Source organism: Nyctibius grandis, chromosome 1 (genome assembly GCF_013368605.1).
Source record: "Nyctibius grandis isolate bNycGra1 chromosome 1, bNycGra1.pri, whole genome shotgun sequence".
Classification (NCBI taxonomy): Eukaryota; Metazoa; Chordata; class Aves; order Nyctibiiformes; family Nyctibiidae; genus Nyctibius; species Nyctibius grandis.
The window spans coordinates 60,140,642-60,156,858 of NC_090658.1; positions in this window are offsets into that span (position 1 = coordinate 60,140,642).

Consider the following 16,217-nt stretch of genomic DNA (forward strand, 5'->3'; position numbering starts at 1 on the left):
AGACACTGAGAAATAGAAGCATGTGATGTAGTCTAGCAGGACGCAGGAAATTCCCACCTCAACCTCTTCAATAGGAGAGGGGAAGAAGATGGGAAGGAAGCCGATGGGTTCACCTGGGTGTGGGAGCTTCTCACTCTGCTGTTTCTCCTGAGTGCAGGCAAAAGCCCAAGTCCTCATTGCTCAGCCTCCTTGCTGGATTTCCTCCCTTTCAACCAGCTCAGCAGCCAGTGTGCCATCACAGAGTGAAATCGCTGTATATGGCAGTGTAGAAGAAGTCACCAGGAGCATGGAAGACCAAGGCTCAGGTCCTTGCTTCACAGTATTTTAATTGGCACAAAACAGAACAGCTCCCCTGAAGGAGAAAGAGACCGCTCCAGAGAAAAGTCAGGATGTGTGAGGGACATTTGGAAGTTCAAGAGCTGTCTCCAGCCTGAATCAGGCCAGGTGGTTTTGATGAGCTCTTTTGTCATAGCAATGTTGACTAGCTTTCGGACTTTTGTCATTATTTCTACACTGAGCCTGCAAAATCTTTCTCCAAGAGGTAGGATCAAAGAGGAAGTTCCTCCTGAAAGTTTTAGGTTTTATGAATCATTTTTCTATGATGAAAAGCCATTTTGCCACAAAATTCCTGGCTAGCTCTAGTGGCGATACTATTGTCTAGTACATCTGTCAGACAGCCCTCCTAATTAAGCTATTTTTGTACAAAATTCTGGGTATAGTTTGTGAATCACAAAGCTTACGACTGTAGTTCCATATCATCACAAGAAAATTATCCCAGAGGGAAATCATAATGCTGTGCTCCATAACCTGAAATTGTTATATAAACCATCTACTCTTCCATATTGGAACAGACTGTCCTACTATCCTAGCAGCCCTTCAATTCCTCAAAACATGGAACAAAAAGGAGAGGTCTTTGTATGAACAGAGAGGCATTTGATCAAAACTTTTCATGTGTTGCTGGATCCAGAAGTATTTCATAACGTAGCAGTTAGACATATTCATGTCAAACTTCAGAAAAGGAAAAGGTAAAATGAAAAGTAAGGAAGTCTGATGTTTATTTGAAGTACACACAACAGGTATAAAACCATGTCAAACCATCATGTCAGTACTGCCCAGGGAGTTGAATTGTTCCTTGACTTCTATGCCATTTTTGCTCCATTAACAAAACTTAATAGGGTGATGAAATAGGTTAAAAATTTTTAGTCAAAAATGAAGTACTTTTTTTCAAGAAGAGCCTTTTAAAACTCATGCAGTAACTAATACAAAATTAGAATGACAGCAGTCAGAGCCATACCTGCTTAGAGTCTCCTGGTTTTCATCCCACTGTAGCATAACAATTTTCACCACCAGAGTGAGAAGAGTGTTGGATGAAACTAATGTGACACTCCAACTCTGGCACACATCATCAGGAAAAAGTGTTGGTTTGCCATAATACCACCTTCTCTAGATTTGATTCTTGCCTCGGGTTCGTTCCTGCTTGCAGAGTGGGTGCTAACAATAATTTTATAGCATTGTTACCATTTTTGCCATTACTGTCTTTCCCTTCCCAACTCATTTCCAGGGTTTCCTTCAAATGCCGTATCCCTCATCCCCCTATTTAGTCATGTTTTAGAGTGCAGGGTTTATGGAACCACCATTGTTTTATTCTTTTTCTCTATTGTTTCTCTCTTTTTAAAGGATGGCATGCACCTCAAATAAATAAATAAATAAAGGTTATGTGAGGAGAAAACCACTTAGACCTCTGGGCAGATATCCCCGTACTGTTTTTGTTTATCACTAAATCTTGTTGAGTTCTGCTTAGCTGTCCAGCCACGCCGGTACCAGGGACACAATCAACAGCATGGTGGAAGCAGGTGCATTACAGCAACAAGTCCTTTTACATGTTGTATCTGAAGACTGCTTAAGAACTGATCAAAATCAAGATGAATCACTTGACTAGTACTCATTACTTTCTCTTTTTACTATATCTTTCAAATCCTGCTCTGCTGGACAGAATAGCACAGTTTAAAGCTTAAACTTAAAACTTAAAGCAATATCTGAGATGCCAAACTTGTCATGCAGCAAATTGCTCCTTGAAAATACTTACTTATCATTTTTCTATCTTCCACTGAACCTCTTATTTCTTCTTCCTCACAGATCTACTGGGTCAGAGGGAAGTGATGAAGCAACTTGTTAAAAAGGGAACACCAAAACAATTGGCGTCCAATAGTATGTGCTGGGCTTGACATTCACCGAGGACGAGAAAAATACTGTAGACATGCAATCTCAACATATATTTCCAAGAGGCTATAATGTTTTATTGAAACTGTTCACTAGAAGATAATGGTGTATGATGCCTAACTTCCAATTAAATAAAAGTGCTTGAAATCTATAGCCTGAAAACTTGAACTTTTAAATAAAAAATTTCAAGTGTGGGAACCTGAGGTTATGAACCCAGCACACCTTCAGGTGTTCAGCATCTCAGAAAGCCTCTTTGCTAAAGAAGCAACTGAGGATACTCGTGAGGACAGAGGACACTAATCAAGCTCTCTTGTTAGCAGTTTCTGCCACTGTGTTTTCTTTCTGTAAGAATGTTTACTTTTCAAATATATATATATGCCATTTCAGTTCTATAGCTGAAAAAAAAGTGCATATATTTGCTGAAAGCTATCTGTGAGTAAAAGCTTTTCCTGGGCTGTGTGTTTGGATATACACAATATATTAAATTATGTCAGTATAGCTTTTTTTTTTGCCACAGTAGCAGATATTTGTGTTGAGAACAGCAGGTATCATTTCATGGTGCATCAAAAGTTATATTGCATTTTTAAGGATCTCCGTTAGTATTTGCTCTCATTATAAGGAAAAACATGTTTTCTAAAACACTTGCTATTGGCACGCAGTTGCTGAAACTGTTATAAGTATACAACAAATATTAGAAAACTTTAGGAATAGAAGAAGCACTTAAGTTTGGAACTGGAGTTTAAAGCTCTGTAAAGCTGGAGGAAAATCTTCCTGGAAGTTCAGAATCATCTATAAAGTTGGCAATAAACCTTGGTTCTAGGTCACTGTCTGGATACTAGGTTCTCCCACATATGGGCTTCTCTGGATCTGGATCTGTGTACAACTAATAACATCAACACCACCTGCCATCCATTTCCCTTTTTGATTCCATACAGATTTCACTTCTGTACACCTTTTTAAAGGAACTTTAATTGACACCTTGCATTCAATACATTGAAGTATCAGGCTGCAATTTCTGCTTTCAGATTTTGTCTCTACAATTAACCTTACTTTGAAAGAGAATGAGATTAATACAAACAGGTGTTATTTGAAGGCTCTAAAGTTGTCTTGAAAATGCAGTATTATCACAATTTCAAGCACTCTTCCATAAATGTTACCTAATTATCTCCTGCCAGCCAATTTTAACTCTTTTTTTTGCTTTGCTTGTCTCAGAAGAGCAAAGTGAAACCTGAAATCAGAAAACTTGGCTGCTTTCGGATGCCACTATAATAGTGAAATTCATAGTCTATGTGCTTTTAGAGAATTGTCAGAGGCCATAAAACTTAAGAGGCAGCCTGGGCCTCTTTTTAACTTTGCACTGAATCGGTGTGCCTCATCAGTGCCATTGTAGTGGTGGTGCCAGGAGAATTTTGGCTGCTTTGACTGAGCGCTTTCTTTTTCAGATTTGGTGCTCACTCCTCAGTGAATCTCAGGGGGAGGAGTGGGATACAGATTCACATAGACTACAGATATATATATTTGTACATGTACTTGCAAATGTAAAATCTCAAAGTTTTGCAATATCACGAGTAAAGCTTACTTCACAGATTTCCGTAATGTATGGTCTGATGTAAATCCCAGCTGCTGCAGAATATAAACCAATCAAGTTCCTTCCTTAATAGAGTCAACAGTATTTAATACTATACAGGAGACACTACTTCTCCTACATTATCTTCCTCTCTGCAGCACTATGATTCTATAGACTTAGGGGTGTTGGAGCATTTTCGCTATGCCTCTTAATTTGTTTATTCAGATTCCTTCATTCTGTGCTATGTAATTTCTGTAGTACAGTTCTCTAAGCTAGACTTTGTAATCTTGCCTCCCATAGCTGATGCCACTTATCCTGCTGCAAATTGATGTGGATAGCTCTCTTGCTTTGGAGACTGAACATTTTCACCTTCACAGTACACTGAGCTTTCACTGGCCTGGGGCTTAGGAACCTGAGATACATTCTTAACTAGGAAATTCCACTTTGCATTGCAACATGCTACAATCATACTAGTGGACTGAAATTTCAAGTATCCTAGAAAATTCCACCTTGTCACTCTTCAGAAGGGCAATGGTTCCAAGAATTAGCACATTTCCCTCATCCCCTCTTCATATTAACACTTGAAACTAAGTACAGATTCTAGCTCAACTGATGAAAGTCAAACAAGTCAAGTACAGCAGTAGCTTGTGCATGTTTTCTCTTATTATATTAATTATATGCATAGTAATACTGTATTTATGCCATCATTTTCACACACCCCTTTGGTGCTGCTGAATGCTTATCAATGTTAACGTCATGACAAAAATGACAAAAGCCAGGAAATTCAATGATAGGAGTGGAACTTTGCCGCCTTCTTGTGCTACTGTGAAAAAAAAACACAGGCTGTGACCTACGTTGCATTTTCAGCCTCTTGGATTTTGTCAGTCGATGTTACAATCTTCTAAGCTATGTTTATCTGTGGATCCTTTTGATTTTTCTCTTAATGACAATTTACAAAACAGGTTTTTGGAAAACATCATTTCTGGTGAAAAGATGACACCATTCAATGTTTTGAGAGATGCTAAGACAGGATGATCAGACACCTTATATGTCTGGTAGCTACTCTGGGGTGTTTTATGACCTCCTAGCATAAATATATATTTATCATTAACCTAGGGTCAGTTATTGACCCCCTTAAACTACAAGTGTTGCTTTGTACACAGTTGACATCAATGCAGTATAAATTACTGAAGCCTCTCCCCAAAGGATTTATAAATGGCGTCATTCCTTTCCATATCTAGATGCCAGCTATCAGGGGGAAATTTGAGAGTTAAAAAACATGAGGTTAATTGAAATTAGCCCTCAACTGAAAAAGGAATCTTGAAGGAATTTTGAAGTTCCATTAAGTATGAAAATAATATTTATTCCCATGTGGGCAGCAGAAATTAATTTCAGATAAAGAGCTGTGACTATATTTCTGGTTTTCACGTCTCTTCCTGCCTTGGTTTTCCTTCAACACCCTTGCCACATCCTGGGAATTGTTTCCATGCTGCTTTCCAGTGTATTTCTTTTTTCACTTTCCGTTGGTGGTAGATTACTTGCAGTGCCCCTTGAAGAAGACTTTCATTCTGACAGCCTTCTCCAACGGTGTTTCTGAGGTGTGTGCTTCTAGCTGCTTAGTGAGTAAAAAAATGCCTCAGTCTTCTGCTGGGCAAAAGGCTTGCTTTACCATCGCCCGTGTGCATATAAATGTAGACTTGCCTTTCTAAAGTAAACACTGATATTTATGGATTATGTTTTAAAAACTTTCATGGAAAAAGTTTACATACTGTAAGATCAAGATCCATGAAAGTTGACAGGCAGTGGTACAAAATCCCTGTGATTATAGATTTGTGTGGAGGACATTCACCTCTGGGAGAGCAGGAATTGGTATTCACTAGAGCTCTGCCACCAGCTTCACTTCTGAAACAAAGATCTGAATTTCTTGTTGAGCTTCATGTCCAAGAGCAGCCACAGACAAAACATTTCTCTTTACAGTGCTCACTCCTAGAGGGTGGTTCCCAAATTGGTTTCTGTGGACCACGATTATCCATGCTGCTTGTCATTAGGATGCTGGCAAATCACATAAGTCTGCTTTTCCTCTTCCCAGCTGTTAAATTACATTAGATGACAGAGAAAGAAAGAAAAATCAAATGCTCTCCCTTAACATTATGTTTCCATATAATCAGCTGCTGTAAATACCACTGGGATGCTACTCAGTCAGCAAGAAAGGAAAAAACAATCCATGAAATCTTCTCTCTTTTAACATGCCATCCAAGCAACTGAAATATTTGAAAACACCTGTTTGAGGAACAGCAGTAATAGCTCACTATAGGCAGCAGTGTTTTCAGAGGGGCTTGGGTACCAGGGTGACAGGCACATCATGCCCATTCAGTGGAATAAGTAATCTGCTGTAATGCTACAAACCTCAGTTCTCCATAATCGCAAGAAACTCATCTGCACTGCCATGTGATATTTCAACACAAACTAAAGACTGCACTTTGTATTATTGTTCTCTTTGTACTTACTGACAGTGTAGTTCACAATTAACAGATCTGGAAAGACAAAATAGATGAGACACAGAATCACTGAATCACAGAATGTTAGGGATTGGAAGGGACCTCGAAAGATCATCTAGTCCAATCCCCCTGCCGGAGCAGGATTACCTAGACCATATCACACAGGAACGTGTCCAGGCGTGTTTTGAATGTCTCCAGAGAAGGAGACTCCACAACCTCTCTAGGCTGCCTGTTCCAGTGTTCGGTCACCCTCACCGTAAAGAAGTTTTTCCTCATATTTAAGTGGAACCTCCTGTGTTCCAGCTTGCACCCATTGCCCCTTGTCCTGTCAAGGGATGTCACAGAGAAGAGCCTGGCTCCATCCTCATGACACTTGCCCTTTACATATTTAGAAACATTAATGAGGTCACCCCTCAGTCTCCTCTTCTCCAAGCTAAAGACACCCAGCTCCCTCAGCCTCTCCTCATAAGGGAGATGTTCCACCCCCTTAATCATCTTCGTGGCTCTGCGCTGGACTCTCCCTAGCAGTTCCCTGTCCTTCTTGAACTGAGGGGCCCAGAACTGGACACAATATTCCAGATGCGGCCTCAGCAGGGCAGAGTAGAGGGGGAGGAGAACCTCTCTTGACCTGCTAACCACACCCCTTCTAATACACCCCAGGATGCCATTGGCCTTCTTGGCCACAAGGGCACACTGCTGGCTCATGGGCATCCTGCTGTCCACTAGGACCCCCAGGTCCCTTTCCCCTACGCTGGTCTCCAACAGCTCTGTCCCCAACTTGTACTGGTACATGGGGTTGTTCTTGCCCAGATGCAGGACTCTACACTTGCCCTTGTTATATTTCATTAAGTTTCTCCCCGCCCAACTCTCCAGCCTGTCTAGGTCTCTCTGAATGGCAGCACAGCCTTCCGGCATGTCAGCCACTCCTCCCAGTTTTGTGTCATCAGCGAACTTGCTGACAGCGCACTCTATTCCCTCATCCAAGTCATTAATGAATATATTGAATAGAACTGGTCCCAGTACCAACCCTTGAGGGACTCCGCTAGACACAGGCCTCCAACTAGACTCTGTCCCATTGACCACCACTCTCTGGCTTCTTTCCTTCAGCCAGTTCACAATCCACCTCACTACCCGATCATCCAGACCACACTTCCTCAGTTTAGCTGCGAGGATGCTGTGGGAGACCGTGTCAAACGCTTTACTGAAAGCAAGATAGACCACATCCACAGCTTTACCATCATCTATCCACCGGGTTATGTCCACATAAAAGGCTATCAAGTTGGTTAAGCATGACTTCCCCTTGGTGAAGCCATGTTGACTTCCCCTAATGATCCGCCTATCCTTGATGTGCCTAGAGACAGCACCAAGGACAAGTTGTTCCATCACCTTTCTGGGGATGGAGGTGAGGCTGACTGGTCTATAGTTATCCGGGTCCTCCTTCTTGCCCTTTTTGAAGACTGGAGTGACATTCGCTTTCCTCCAGTCCTCAGGCACCTCTCCCGTTGCCCACGACTTAGCAAAGAAGTGATCTTAGCAAAGAGACAAGATGTGATTACAGATAGGAGACATATTTTTTGGGTGGGACATCCTTTTATGTCATCCTCTCTATCTCTCACTGTATATACATCCTGATTTATCTCCTGCTCTGTAACCTACCTCTTTGTTTCCATTCTTTGTTCCATTTATCTTTCTGATGGCTGACATGATAGAATTTGACAAGACTGACATAATTCACAGTGGGATTCATCTTAATATTATAAAAAAAATCCAAGTGAAAAATATATTCTCAGAATATTTTAATCACAATATTTTAAACAATATGTTACTCTGAAGGCATAAAATTCAAGGCTATAAAAGTTCATGAGTTTAGTCTTAAATTACCTTAACAATTAGTACCATAAACAGATAAGGAAGTGGCACAGTATCACAAACATGAGTAATTGGTTTGAGTTACAAATAATCATTCCCTTCATCAGAAACATACAGGACAGTTTACCTTCCATTTTGCAGGGGGGGTTGCTTCTCTCCTGTGCTATTATTCTTCATCCTTCAGTCTCAGTATGCTAGCTCTGGTCTTAGAGCTTTTGAAATCGTGTAGCCAACCTGTATGCCAAGGCGGGAAATGTCTCATCAGCATTTGTGTGACTGACCTACCATCTTGTGATCTCAAACCAAAATGTTCTGCTGGCTTAAATCAAAAGTTTTGGAAATACTCAGAATTCAGCAGTACTTCTGAATGAATGGATGGACCAGTGTAGTGGGAAGCACGACATTTATGCCATTGCAGGGTATGTGAGACTAATTTATTTTGTTTATAGCTCTTGAGCTTGGGTTTATGAAGCCTCCAAAGGTGAGCTCTCATGTATGTTTTCTTATGATGGGAGAGTCAGGAAACATGAAATCTGTGAGAACGTTTTGGTATTGCCAATATGGACTTGTCAAGCTGCCAAGGTAAGCTAGTAGTTTGGAGGAAAAAAGCATTGAACAGAATTTAATTTTCTCAGTCCAAGAAAAACATTTCAATTAGATATAGAAAATGTGTTTATTTTAATTTTTGTGCAATAGTGATTGAATATGTGAAAATCAGTATTCTTTGTTATCAACAAAACCACTAATAACAAAGAACTAAGTAACTTCTGTCGATAGGCTATCAGGTTGCTATATCTCTACTTGTCCTCCTGATCGTCTCAGGACCGGATCCGATATAAAGCAAAATTAGAAACTTAAGAAATCAGTTGTTATGAGACGGCTTTGCTGGGCTTTGAAGGGTGCAGAATCACAAACTGGCTGTTCTAAAACCTGATCCAGTGCCTACTTGAGACAACAGTTTCAAAAATAGCATTCACCTGAAAAAGTAATAGAGCAATACTCTATCCCACAGTTCAACAAAGAACATATTGTCTGAAATTCAAATGCATCATTAATCTCTATTAAATCCCATTGAATCTATTGGTACTCAAGTTCACAGCTACCCATTTCAAATAATAAAGTTTAACTTTGTGCCGAAGTTCTGTAATAGTTATTACCACAAAGCCATAACATCTTCTACTCATCTTACATAAATAAGATAGATATGCCTAAATGTGATAGATATTTTATGGTAGATATTAATATTTCTCTAAGGAATATTATGATTAAATCAAAACAAAACTCCTTAAACATATTTGTCTATGACAGGGAATAAGAAGAATGTAGACTTTGTTTCTTTTCTATTAGAAGCAGCCATTTAGTAATTTATTTTATTAATGCTTTCCAGATTTTATAGTACTTCTTATTAGCCAAGCATCAAATTTCTCACAAATCAGTGTGTTCTGATCACCAGAAGAATCGTATTGACAATACTAAAGAAGTTAAAACAAAAAAGATGTTGTTAAACTTCAGTATTATCTCCAGCTTCTGAGCAACTTTCATATAGGCACAACAGACATATCACTCAAAAAGAAAAAGTACAGTCAAGAAGTTAAAAATTATTTGAAAATATTTCCAGCTCCTGGACATTATCCAACACACAACTATAAATATAACTATCAAATTAGAATAATTTGATGGCAATGGCTCCTTTTATCTTTATTCTTCTCACAAACTTCTCGCCTATTACTCAATTCTCAAAATCGTATCTTTAATCTGCTGGATTTAAGTGTTAAAAGAGGTTGCAACAAATGGATAGCTGGTGTAATCCTTTAACAGAGTGGAGGGGGTTAAGTAGCACCACTTTAGTCATGCTTGAGTTCTGTGATTTGTGAGTTTAAGTAAAACCTTTTAACATTATTTGAATACACCAGGTTGATTTTTTTTTCCAGTTAAATTGCTAACCAACTTGCTGAATCTCAAATTGCTCCCATTTTTACAGGAACCATGCCAGAGTATTACAGACAAAATGGCTAAATTGGTTCTGGAGGGTACCATAAGCTGTTTAAAATAAGATTACATTTATTTTTTTAAACATCTTGTTTGTATGTATGTATGCATGATTTAGAGTGTTGGTATTCTGTAATTTAACTGTATGATTTTATGCCTGCTGAACTTCAGGATGCTCATGAAAATTAGGTGCCTGTTTCTCTTGTTCCTCTGATGAATGAAATTTCAATAAGTATTGTCTTAGTGCCTTTTTGCCTCCCTTGTGCTTTCATGCTAACCATTTTCAATCATGGACTACTATCTTATTTTTTCCTATTTAATTCTCCTATTTGCATGCATCTTTACATCCTTTCTTGCAACACTTTCTCTCTTAATCTCCGCATTATAGTGCCTATTTCTCTTCCCCTTTCTGTGTGATACCTGTTAGAACACCCTTAACCTTTATCCTTTTTGTATCAGCATCTCCACAAACTGCTGTAATGCACGTTCAAAAATTGCAAAGGAAAGCATAATTCCCAGGGAACAGAGGGCAGGTATTATGAGAGTCCAGGAAAGACTGGAAAACAAACTCTTCGCTGTGGGCCTGGTTCACCTCCTAAAATTGCCTGCTGGTGGAGATTTTCTTTTTTACAACACTGTGCATGTTTGAGGGAAAGCAGAATCAGCCCCTTGTCTTCTCAGCTTTAAGGACAAGCAGGATCAGGTAACACCTCTTTTAGCACAAACACAATAGCACCTGCCAGAATTACACTGCACCACATCTGTGTTTAACTTGGAAACTGCATTTATCTACAGAAATTTTAGGCCAGATAAGACATGAAAAACAGGAAACAGTGAAATCAGAAACGATAACTAGTAATCTTGTGCTTCATGCCTAGCATTACAATGTTGAAAATATTGTGGTTACAGACTGCAAAAACATCATTTTAACAGCAAGGTAGCAAATAGCCCCTCTCTATAAAAGTCTTCTTAACTTAGCTTTCTGATCCTGACAAACAAATGGAGGGTATGCTCTATTTGATCTTTAAAATGAAAAGGAGGAAAAAATGCCTTTCCCAAACAATTGGAGAATTCCTTTAGTTGTGGTGATAGAGTACTGCGTTATTTGACATACAAGCAGATTTTTTCCCTTACTATAATTATGTATTTAAGATACATATTATAGTAATAATATGTATTTAAGATATATATTACATATAATACATAATATGTATTTAAGATACATAATTAACCAGTTTGTAAACTGATGTCTCAGCTGAAGATCACACTCACTGAATTCATATCGTTGTTTTGATATACAGCTTAAATGAGGACACTGATATGTATTCTACTAATTGAAAATACACATATTTCCTTCTCGAGCATTTTATTTCAGAATCAAGGATGGTAAATTCAATGCCTTGAGTAACTAAAGACTGTTTAAAAAAAACCCAAACCTACACTGGGCTACACGAGCTTATGTGAATCAGCTTACCTGCCACAAGTAATTAATTCTGCCAGACTGGAACAGAAAAACACATAATTATTGATAAGTAAAGAACCAGACAAACCCGTAGAAACTGATAAGTACGAAAACAACCAACAAAAAAACCCCAACCAAAATTAAACTGTGTATAGGATCTGTTCACTAATACTTTCTGTATTGCCGCTTACTTTCTAATGAAAATTCAGCTATTGGGGTTGAATCATGCCTTTTCTAGACGGAATATTTTTCAGTATGAAGTTCCATTACCACTACAGTCCAGGAGACACTCATGACATTGCAATGAAAGTACGTTTCTGCCCCTTGCTAAAGCCTGGCTTTTTCATTCTTCAAGATGAGTAGGACAATTTTGAGGCTAAGACACCAGGCATCTGACTTATCAGCCCAACAGCAAAATTCCTATGATAACTTCAGCAGTTCTTTTGAATCAGAACCTCCAGTGATATAAGTGGTCATTGGTCCAGCAACTCAATGCTATCAGTCAAATTCATGGCAAAGATCAATAGAAAACATATGGGTGTCACTGCTCAACCAGTGATCATTAGAAAACCCCTCTGGGCTTGCAAACAGTATTAAACTACGTCTCAGACCACACACTAAGTTATGCATTATCCTCACTTATACATCAGTAACATGAAGCAGAGACACTGTCAGGTATGAGGCAGGACTATATCTGTGGTAGAGCCAAAACCAGAGATCGCATCTTCTGAATCCTCATCATGCAATTTGTCCTTCCATTCACTCTTCTCCAACTTGTGGAAAAAAATCAGCATAGCGTCTGAATGAAACTGTCAACAAGACAACCACTCTTCTCTACTGAAACACTTAAGAGATTTGTTAAGAGCATCAGCTAACATTGCCAAGTGAGGTTTTTTCTACATGAGAACCCTGTATCTACCTGTCATCCTTAGTTCCTGATCAAGGGGCTCACCTCAAGTGAAAGGAAGCAGAAGCATCTGAGAAGACTGTGGATGATGACTGCTGGACAGGGGCAGCAGTTACTGGAGGGACGAACAACCCATAAAGGGCACATCAGCATACAAATACGGCACTCTGCCCACCACACACACACACACACGCATGCGTGTGCACACAAACACACACAGAGCTGCCACATCTACATAGTGGTGATATCCTAAGAAACAGGTTTTTTCACCTTACTTAGGAATATTTTTGAAAAGATGTCATTATTTAGAACTTATTAAAAATTTTTTTTCACTGAAGCACACAATAAAAAGCCCAGATCCTTATTTACCAAAACACCAGCCGTTTAGCATTCTAAATCCCAGTTTTCTTCAAAATAGAGGTTTCAGTACAAAATCATGGGTTTCACCAGCTATTGTCTAAACACTTCCTTTCATGTTTTTTACATTGCCCAGTCACCCTGTTTTGCATGACTATATTGATATATATTGTAACATACGCATATTTCAAAGTACCTAAGCATCTCTCAAATGTATGAGAAAATACACCAAAAGAAGATTCCTCCAAGTAGGTTTGTTATTGGTTATAATTAAGACTAGTAATGTTGTAAAAGCAACATTTTGTCTCACCACCTGGCAGGGTATGAAGATGCTCAGTCTCACTAAATTAACTCTCTCACTGCTGTTATCACAGAGGTTTTTAAGCCCCTTTCAGATCACCTTCCCATCCAGCTTGCACATAACCTGTGAACCAAGCCAGCATTGTGCAGGCTGGCTGAAAATCGAGACCTTCATACCGCATCTGTGTGCAAAATAGACACTTCATGGCATTAACAAGACTAGGTCTTAAATTTCAGGATTCACTTGAGAGGCATCATACAGCACAGTGTCAGTAAACTCTCTGATCTCTTGTGGCTGAGAAGTCAGTAACTCTTTACTTCTCCACCACCCCGGGAGGCATGCTCAGAGGGGGCAGCAGATGCATACCTAGACAGTGACTTAGAAAATAAATCAGGAGAATGGGCTTCTCAGCCTACCCATGGCCAGCATGTCATGTTTGCACCATCTCTATTCCTCTGGCCATCTCTCAGGCACTCATTCTTTTCCTTAAACTGATGTGTTGCTGTGGGTAAGCATGTCAGAAAGCATTTTAAATTAGGTCAATATGGAGCAAACTATGAAGCCGCTTCTACACTATGTGTGTAAAGTGGACTCCTCCCTCAGCAATAATACAGGTGGAGTTATGTGAGTAGGCTAACTTTTGCCTCCTCAGCACACTCAGGGCTCTGCGAAAACTCTGTCACAGGTCCCCTTCCTCTCTCAGAAACATGAAAGCGTTCTCAGTGAAGACCATTTACGAAGGAAACAGCACCAAGGAAACGCAGAGTTGATTGTGCCCAAAAAGATCACAGAATCACAGAATCACAGAATGTTAGGGATTGGAAGGGACCTCGAAAGATCATCTAGTCCAATCCCCCTGCTGGAGCAGGATTGCCTAGACCATATCACACAGGAACGTGTCCAGGCGGGTTTTGAATGTCTCCAGAGAAGGAGACTCCACAACCTCTCTGGGCAGCCTGTTCCAGTGTTCGGTCACCCTCACCGTAAAGAAGTTTTTCCTCATATTTATGCGGAACCTCCTGTGTTCCAGCTTGCACCCATTGCCCCTTGTCCTGTCAAGGGATGTCACTGAGAAGAGCCTGGCTCCATCCTCATGACACTTGCCCTTTACATATTTAGAAACATTAATGAGGTCACCCCTCAGTCTCCTCTTCTCCAAGCTAAAGAGACCCAGCTCCCTCAGCCTCTCCTCATAAGGGAGATGTTCCACCCCCTTAATCATCTTCGTGGCTCTGCGCTGGACTCTCCCTAGCAGTTCCCTGTCCTTCTTGAACTGAGTTGCCCAGAACTGGACACAATATTCCAGATGCGGCCTCAGCAGGGTAGACTAGAGGGGGAGGAGAACCTCTCTCGACCTGCTGACCACACCCCTTCTAATACACCCCAGGATGCCATTGGCCTTCTTGGCCACAAGGGCACACTGCTGGCTCATGGTCATCCTGTTGTCCACTAGGACCCCCAGGTCCCTTTCCCCTACGCTGCTCTCCAACAGGTCTGACCCCAAGATGCTGTGGATCATAGCAGCAGAACTGTAGGACTAGTTCCGATTCACATGCATGAGTGTCAGCCAGCCTGAATGTCTCTCCTGGAACTCCAGCGTTAATATCAAATGATAGAACAGAGGAAATTTTGTACAAGCCCCCTTTCTCGGTTGCTCATTACTGCAATAAATCTTCTCTGACAGAGCATGTAGCAGACCAGGAACAATAAAAACCCCTAAATGGTTGTATCTCAGTTCCATGATAGCCTTAAATCTTGACAGTGTTCATGCTGAGCTGTTAAACTATTCTACAAATCAACAAAGGGTAGGAATTGTCAGATTCATTTATCAAGGCTGGAAACAGAAACTCATTTGACCATTTTTCACTCATTGACCATTCTTTTATGCTGATGGGTTTTTTTGTTCCAGGATATATATGTGCTTTCTTAGAATCTTTCTTTTTGCTGTTGTGTGAGTAATCCAATATTTTACACACCTACTGATGATTACCATTCATGTAGCTGATTAAATGACAGACTTACTACATATCTTAAAGGATTTCCAGTTTTCTTTGTGCAAATAGCTTACTTTTCATTGTTGAGTTTTAGGGTATGAGGAATAGATTTGTTCAAAGAGACCAGAAGATCTGTATCCTTTGACAGTGTAGCAAATCCTTTATTCTCAAATTACTCAGCAGGCATGGTTCTCCTAATACTTCTACCTGGTGCTCCATAGCATGCTGGATAGATGTAAGGAGATCTTCATTTCAAACATGTTTTCTGTTGCAGTATGCTCAACAGCAAGTAGCGTGTAGTTTCCCTAAACTTTTCAGTGAACTTCAAAGTGAAAAATGCTCAGGCATACCTTATGTAGCACTGAATCCTGTAGGTCTGATCAGCATTTGTAGCAGAACTTTGTCAGCAACGGATCCCACGACCTTTTAGGGGTCTAAGAAACACAGTGAAATATCACTGGTGTGATAACTCCATGCGTAACATATCAATGGAAAGTGAGAAAATCAGCAATGCTTGTGTGAACTAAACTGAGTTTTTCACAGCTCAAACAATCCATAAACTTTTATCTTCATTGTTTTAAGAACTTTTCACCCTTTTAGTAAAATAAAGGCTCAAAATGGAAGAAATTGAATCCCCTCTCTATCTTCATATTTTTATACCTATATGCTCTGCCAAAGCATTTTTGCACTAAGATAAAATCCTGAACTCTATAACACTCTCTGCCCATCTCATACCTCTGCCTATGCTTCCATCTTGTTTTCTCTTCACAGTCAACATAGTAGATCAAACAAACAATCCTTTTATGGAGTTGTCTGAGAAAACATCCATTCTTTCATTGGACATCACTGTGGTATTTGTTTATGTGAGTGTATGTACTATATATGTGTGTAAAAGTCTTGTGTACGCTTATTTATATGTGCATGTGTCATTGCATGTGCTTTGTGCATGCTCTTTACCGTCTCTCTGAAATCACCAGCATTTTCATTGCACAGTTCAGTGACTCAAAAATATGTTAGTATTGATCTCCTTCTGATATAGCAAGCCAACCACCA